This window comes from Marmota monax, unplaced genomic scaffold, assembly GCF_021218885.2.
Source record: "Marmota monax isolate L192 unplaced genomic scaffold, Marmota_monax_Labrador192_F-V1.1 WCK01_AAM20220418_F8-fsc00991, whole genome shotgun sequence".
Lineage (NCBI taxonomy): Eukaryota > Metazoa > Chordata > Mammalia > Rodentia > Sciuridae > Marmota > Marmota monax.
The window spans coordinates 104,205-110,761 of NW_026695159.1; the positions used below are offsets into that span (position 1 = coordinate 104,205).

Genomic DNA, 6,557 nt, shown 5'->3' on the forward strand with positions numbered 1-6,557 from the left:
TGAGACAGTATGTCCCTAAGTTGCCCAGGCTGGTCTTGAATTTATGCCCCTTTTGTCTCAGCTACCCTGATAACTGGGATTACAGGCATGTGCCACTGTGCCTGGCTTTCAAAGATTCTTGTAAAAGACTCTGGGAACTCTTCAGGATCTAATTTAGAGGCCTCAAAAGGAACTCTAACATAGGATTTTGTTGGGGGTGGGGGGTGGATACCAGGGATTGAACTCAGGGGCACTCAACCACTGTGTCACATCTCCAGCTTTATTTTGTATTTTATTTAGAGTCAGGGTCTCACTGAGTAGCTTAGCACCTTGCTTTTGCTGAGGCTGACTTTGAACTTGCAATCCTCTTGCCTCCGCCTCCTGAGCCACTGGGATTACAGATGTGTGCCCCTGCGCCGGGCTCTACAGTTTTACAGGTTTGTTTTTGTTGCTGACTGGACTCTTGCATTCACCAGATCGCTCTGGATGATACACTTGCCTCGTCTTGGAAATTCAGAGCAGCAGCCTCACTTGCTCCATGTTCAGAGACACATTCTCAAGATGCATCATTTGGGAGAATGGCAGCTCTTTGGCTTCCCCTCCTCCATCCACATGACGACTGAGGGAAAATGCCTATTTATGTGAGCAAGTCTTCTTTGTTTTCAAAATCATCAACTTGTAATCTTTCTTGCATTTATGATGTTGGTTTCTTACAGTTTACTCTGGGTTTCCCAACCACTTCTCTGAGCAGGGCAGAATTTGCCTCCTCTAAATCTTGATCCACCTAAAGCAGATGAAATTGAGGTCAGAAAATGCCTTTTAAGTGTTATAATTGCCATGTGCGGTGGCCCAGACTTGTAATCCTAGCAGACCTGTAATCTTAGCAGCTCAGGAGGCTGAGGCAAGAGGATCACAAGTTCAAAGCCAGCTTCAGCAAAAGCAAGGCACTAAGCAACTCAGTGAGACCCTGTCTCTAAAGAAAATATAAAATAGGGCTGGAGATATGGCTCAGTGGTAGAGTGCCCCTGGGTTCAATCTCCAGTACCAAAAAAGTTATTGTTTCTATTATTATTATTATTATTATTATTATTATTATTATTATTATTAGCATTGTGGATTGAACCCAGGAGCACTCTACCACCAAGCTACATATATAGTCTTTTTCATTTTTTTTTTTAATTTTTGAGATAGGGCCTTGATAGATTGCACAGGCTGGCCTCAAACTTGAGATCTTCTTGCCTCCTCAGTTGCTGGAATAACAGGCATGCATCTTGGGCCAAAGGGAACTTTTTGACAAGGGAGGGGCCCTAAACCCTGGATTCCCTGCTGGAGGTAGGCAGATGCTGTAAAATACATCACCTGAAAATGACTTTCTGGTACAGAGTCACCAGATTGGTGAGAAGTAAGGCCCAGGCTTCAACAAATGTCCCTTGAGACCCTTCAGGTATGAATCCGAGCTCAACAGGGCTAGGGTAGTAAGAGGGATAGTACTGGTTTTTTGCAGCTCTGAGATTTTCCTTATAACAACATTTTTCTGGAAGGAGTTTAAAATGAAACAAGCTTTAGAGGAAACAGGAGAAACGAGGCAGGAGGAGGTCGAGCTCCCTCAGCACCCTGGTGCACCCTGACTGTAGCTGACAGGGGCACAATAGCGAGGTCTGGGGTGGGGGCGGGGTGAGGGTCTAGTCGCAAACATGCTTCAGAGCAGTGCGGGCAACTCATCCAAAAAAAAGAAAAAATGTGTGCTGCTCCAGGACCCTCATCCTTGAGGATTAGTTACAAAAGGTGTTTGGTCATCCCTGCCACCCCCCCACCCTCCCAATTTCCCCCGCGCCCCGCCCAGTCCATTCTGTTACCTCCACCTCTGGCCTCTGAGCCTCCCGCAGTTCCCTTAGGTCAGAGAAAGGGCAGAGGCACTGGCGCCCCTTCCCGCCAGATGACCCCCTCCTTTCATCCAACGCAACCCATCCCCACCTCGCTCCTTTTGTTTGCCACCTCTCTCCTGGATGGGTATGATCTGCAAGCAGTTTCCACACACCCCCTCCCTGCCCGGAGAGCAAGGGCTGGCCCTCTCTCCATGGGCCTCGATCCCAGGCGCCAGTGGGGGTGGGGGGGAGGCTGGTTCGGCCCCTCCTTCCTGGCTCTTTCCCAGTCGCCTAGCAAACTCTGCCCTCGCCTGGGCCCTTGGCACTCTTCAGTCTAACCCTGGCCATCCCTGGCTGCAGGAGGTGGATCCTTGGAAATGTTGGACATTCTCGGACTCACGACCTGGGGAGGGCGGTGGCTGAGAGTGGCAACCCTATTCCAGAGAAGGGGAGGACCTCGGGGTCTAGGTCTTACTTAGTAGATGACAGGCTAAGGCCTGTCCGGGTATCCTCATGCTCGGTCTCTGCTGTTGGTGTGTTTGCCTGGGCATTGCATTTCTCCTGTCACCCCACTGTACCTCGGAGATGGCCTTGGGCGCATGCGCAGGGCCCCCTGCCTAAGGCCTTTCTCCGCATCCGCAGTCCTGCTCTCCCTAGCAGCAGGGGTGCGGGGTGGCATCTACCTCAGCAATCAGACCAGCACGGGGTTGGCGAGCAGGGCCCTTTGGGACTGCAGAAGCTAGCTGAGGGGGCCGCGGGCAGGCGGAACCACGGGGTGCCGGCACCCTGCTTGGGGCAGCGCTGCTTCTGGGCTGGTCCAGCGCTGCTCTCAGAGGCAGCGGGTTTTTCCGTGAAAGGTTGCCCTGGGTAACTCGACTCTGAGGGGACACAGCCCTCCCCTCTCCAAGTGGCAACATATCCATCCCCGAGATTGATAACCTCCAGCTCTGCTCCGTGCACCCGCTCAGCTCTCCAGGCTCAAGGCACGCAGGCCCAAGGTGGCGCCACTTGCCTGGGAGGGGGAGATGTGGGGGCCTCTCCCCTACTCGGGACCTGGAAGCCTGCAGCTGGCGGGGGTGGTGGACGCTTCAAAGTAAAGGCTTAGGGGAGCCGCCCAGGGAAGACTTTCCTTAAGCATGTGCCCTTCCAGGACCCCAGGACCTGCTAGGAGATCTGAGCCTCAACTAGTTCAAGAACTACAGGGACTTGAGGCGCCCCCTGGCAAAACTTTGTGGAAAGTAGCAACTGGTTTATTTTTGCCAACCTCGGAGGGAAGGGGTGCTACTGCAGTTTTCCTGAGATAAGGTGTTAGAGTCACAGCCTGGAAGTGCGCACCAGGTTCAAGAACCCTACAAATGAGGGTATAGGCTAGCCCAGTGGTGTAAGCGTTTGTTGGATGTGGGGTAAGAGTGGTCTTGGAACACCAACCCATAGTCAAAAGTCAATTGAGAGGGAACAGCTAGGTCTGAGGATAATTCTAGTGCGTAGCGCACAAGAAGCAATGCTAGAATAGCTAACCTGTTTGCTCCCCTATTCTTTCAATATTTGCAGTTTGTAATGCTAATGCATCTGGGTGAGCCTGACAGCCCGCGTGGGCCTTCTGTTCCCTCCTCCCGCCCCCGTGCAGCCAGAGCCCAGGCCCTTCGAGCCAGTGCGGTGCCTGCCTCCGTGGTCTGGGTTTTGCGGGCAGCCAGAGCTGTATTTCCAGCGCTGTTGGCCCTCTCACCGTCTGATCCGAGCTGGAGCAGTGGGGGGCGCCCCACGGGATCAGAGCTCCCCTACCGGGACTCAGCTCCTCCCATCCTCCTGCTGGGACCTGGCTACATTTCCAGCCAAGCCTGGCTTTATTATGTGTCTCTGCAGTGCAGCCCCAGCAGCCGGATTGGGAGGAGGAGAGCCAGCGACCACAAAGAAGACAGGAGCGCAGGGAGGCTGGCGGGCAGGACGGCATTGGCTGTGGCTGGAGAGCAGAGGAGCAGGGGCGGAGCCGCTGCTGCCTCCACCGCTGCCGCCTGCTCTTCCTCCTCCTCTGCCACCGCGGCCGCCGCCTCCCCCCTCTCCGAGCCCCTGGCCCACGGAGGCAGCTAGCAGGCCGGCGACTTGGCACCGCCTGGGGTTAGGCTGCACACCTCTCGCAGAGCACCGCAGCCCAAGGGCAGGCAGCCGCGGCCCCCGGCGCCTGGGCTGAGCGATGCCTGGTGCATGGGTGCGCCTGCCCGCTGCCGCCTGAGCGCCCCCCGAGCGCCACTTCCTCCTCTGGGGGGCCGGCGCCAGACTGAGCCAGAGAAGGGGGCTGAGCCAGGGGCTCCAAGCCGGGGCTTCCAGCCACTACAGCAGTTTTGAGCCCCCACCCCCAAGTAAGCTGAGTTGAGGTACCCCCTCGCCATCCATCATAATCTCCAAACCTGGCGTTTGGGCATTTTTTTGAGCCATTAATATTTATTTATTTTGTGTGTGTGCGCAGCAGGGGATATTTGAAGCATTTTTTTTTCCCCTGCGGGTACTGAGCTCCCGAGCTCCCGACCACCTCCCGGTCTCCTCCCCTCCTGAGACCCTCTGGACTCCAGTTCCGTTCCCACTCCTCAGAGGGGTTCATTGTGAGCTCCTGCGTTGCAGGAAGCCTGCAAACTTTGCACAAAAATCCGGCAAGGGGCAGAGGGGGAGGAGAAGGAGAAGGAGGAGGAGGGTGAGGGTGGTGGGGGGTGGGGGAGAGAGGAGGGGCCCTAGGGGCCGGGGACCGGCTGGGGGTAGGGAGGAGGGGCTACGAGGGGGGGGCTTTTTTTTTTTTTTTTGCATAACTGGACTCGGCCACTCGCCGCAGGGACCGCCGCTGGGACCGGGAGCCCATGGCTTCTGCATTCCAACAGGCAGGGCCCCGGCGCGCCCCGGGCCTCCCCCTCCCCCCCAGCGGCCTGGGCTGCCCCCCCACCTCCCCCCAGAGAGGCCGCCCCTGACCGGCGGTCCGCAGCCACCAACCCGGCTGCAAAAAAAGTTTCCAAGAGGCAGGCGGAGAAGGGGGAGGAGGGCTACCCAGAGCGGGGAAGGGCGGCTGGGGGCCCCGGCCGCGGAGGGCGACGGAGCTCCAGGAGTCCGGGACAAGCCCAGGCAGAAGCAGGGGAAGCCGCGCTCAGGGAAAGGTGAGTGTGGGAGGCCCCGAGGAGGCGGGAGGGAAGGAGAGAGGGAGGAAGGACTGGCGAGCGGGTGGGCAGCTGTGGACCCGCGGGAGCGAGGGGAGAGGATGAGGAGGAGGAAGAAGAGGGGGAAGAGGAAGCCAGGAGCGGGAGGCGGAGGTGGTGGAGGGGGCACGCCATGGACACCCTACTGGCCTGGACCCTCTCCGGGCCTGGAGCCACCTCTAGCCGGGGACCCGGGCCTGGGGTCGCCTACAAGGAGCCCTGGTCGCTCCCTCCTTGTGGGCCCCAGGCCCCCGTGGCCAATCAAGGGGTGCCGGCCGACTTGGCGGGGATTGCGAATTGGTGGTAGCGAAAGGAAGGAAGAGGCGGCGAGGACGGGCGCCCAGGAGGCTGGCAGCTTCCAGGCCGCCCTTGCTGGCCCCAGGCCTCACTGGCTTTCTCCAGCCCCCTCCTTGTTGCCCAGGGATGTGGAGAGCAGAGGGAGCCTGCTTCAGGCACGGCAGTATGGTCCCAGGCCACCCGGCGCCCCCTCTGCCCCAGCGCCCCTGGCCCCCCAGCCCAGACCTTGCTCCCTGCTCAGCTGTGCACTTCCTGCCTGCTGCACACAGGCCAACCTGGCAGGGAGCCTCTGCCAGGAGTTCATTGTCTAGGCCAAGGGGACGCAGGTCCTCAGGGAGCGCTGCAGCAGTCAGGAGCACCTCTCCATGCAGTGTGCCGGGTACCCCACCCCTGGCACACTCACCTTCCACACCCTGGCCAGCTTCCTGCACCGAGTCCCCAGGGTGTGCATGTTTTTGATGAGATATGGATGTATAGGTACGCACATGCACAGCACTCGCAGGCACTCCTTCTCCTTGCTTTGCTTTCTATTTACAGGATGTCCCCAGCTCCAGGGGCCCCTGGAGAGCAGAGGCCCTGGGGAGAGGCAGTGCGAGGGCTGAGCCCCTCCCCTGCCCTTTTCCCCTAACAGGCCGCCCTCTCCTGGCCTGGCCTGCTGCTTTGTCCCAATTCCAGCCCCTCAGATGGGTGCTTAGCCGCCTGGACACACTGAGGGATGACTGAGGAACAGGATGAGAGTGGCTATATGCCTCTGGAGCCTTAAAGTCCTGAGGCCCTTGTCCTCTCCCAACTCCCTTGATGACCTCTGGCCGCAGCGCAATTCTGCTCTGAAATGTTCATTTCCTGAAGGCCTGCACTAGAAGGCGGTGGGGCCCCTCTCTCTTCCTGCCAGCCTTGCTCTTGGCTGGAGTGGTTGAGACTGAATCTGTCAACACGGGTGATACACTAGCCACCTCCCTCCTTCTAAAGTCCCAGGAAAGCCAGTGGCAGCCGGCCTGACGAGATGCTCCCTGTCATCTTAGAAGAAAACCAACTCAGTTCAACTTTCAGCAGTGGGACTGCACCTCTATTACGCTTTGGGAAAAGTTGGTCTTACTTCTGCTCCTTGTTCTGTATCACAATTCGGAATAGCCTATTCTGTCCCACAGAGGTGGGGGTACCAAGGGAAGGAAACCAGAAGAGAGACTCCCAGAACAGTAGAGGGAAGAAGGGTCGATGTTTGTCCTTTTGCTGAATAGAA

At 57.7% G+C, this 6,557-nt stretch overlaps 1 long non-coding RNA gene across 1 annotated transcript; it reads right to left on the bottom strand.

The window, feature by feature from the left end:
* Nucleotides 1-241: 241 nt before the first annotated feature.
* On the bottom strand, nt 242-6,024 carry LOC131423567 (uncharacterized). The gene is made up of 2 exons (XR_009225292.1): nt 5,721-6,024; nt 242-763 (listed from the first exon to the last, which is right to left on the bottom strand). It is a non-coding gene; the product is annotated as an uncharacterized LOC131423567 (long non-coding RNA).
* Between the last annotated feature and the right edge of the window lie 533 nt (nt 6,025-6,557).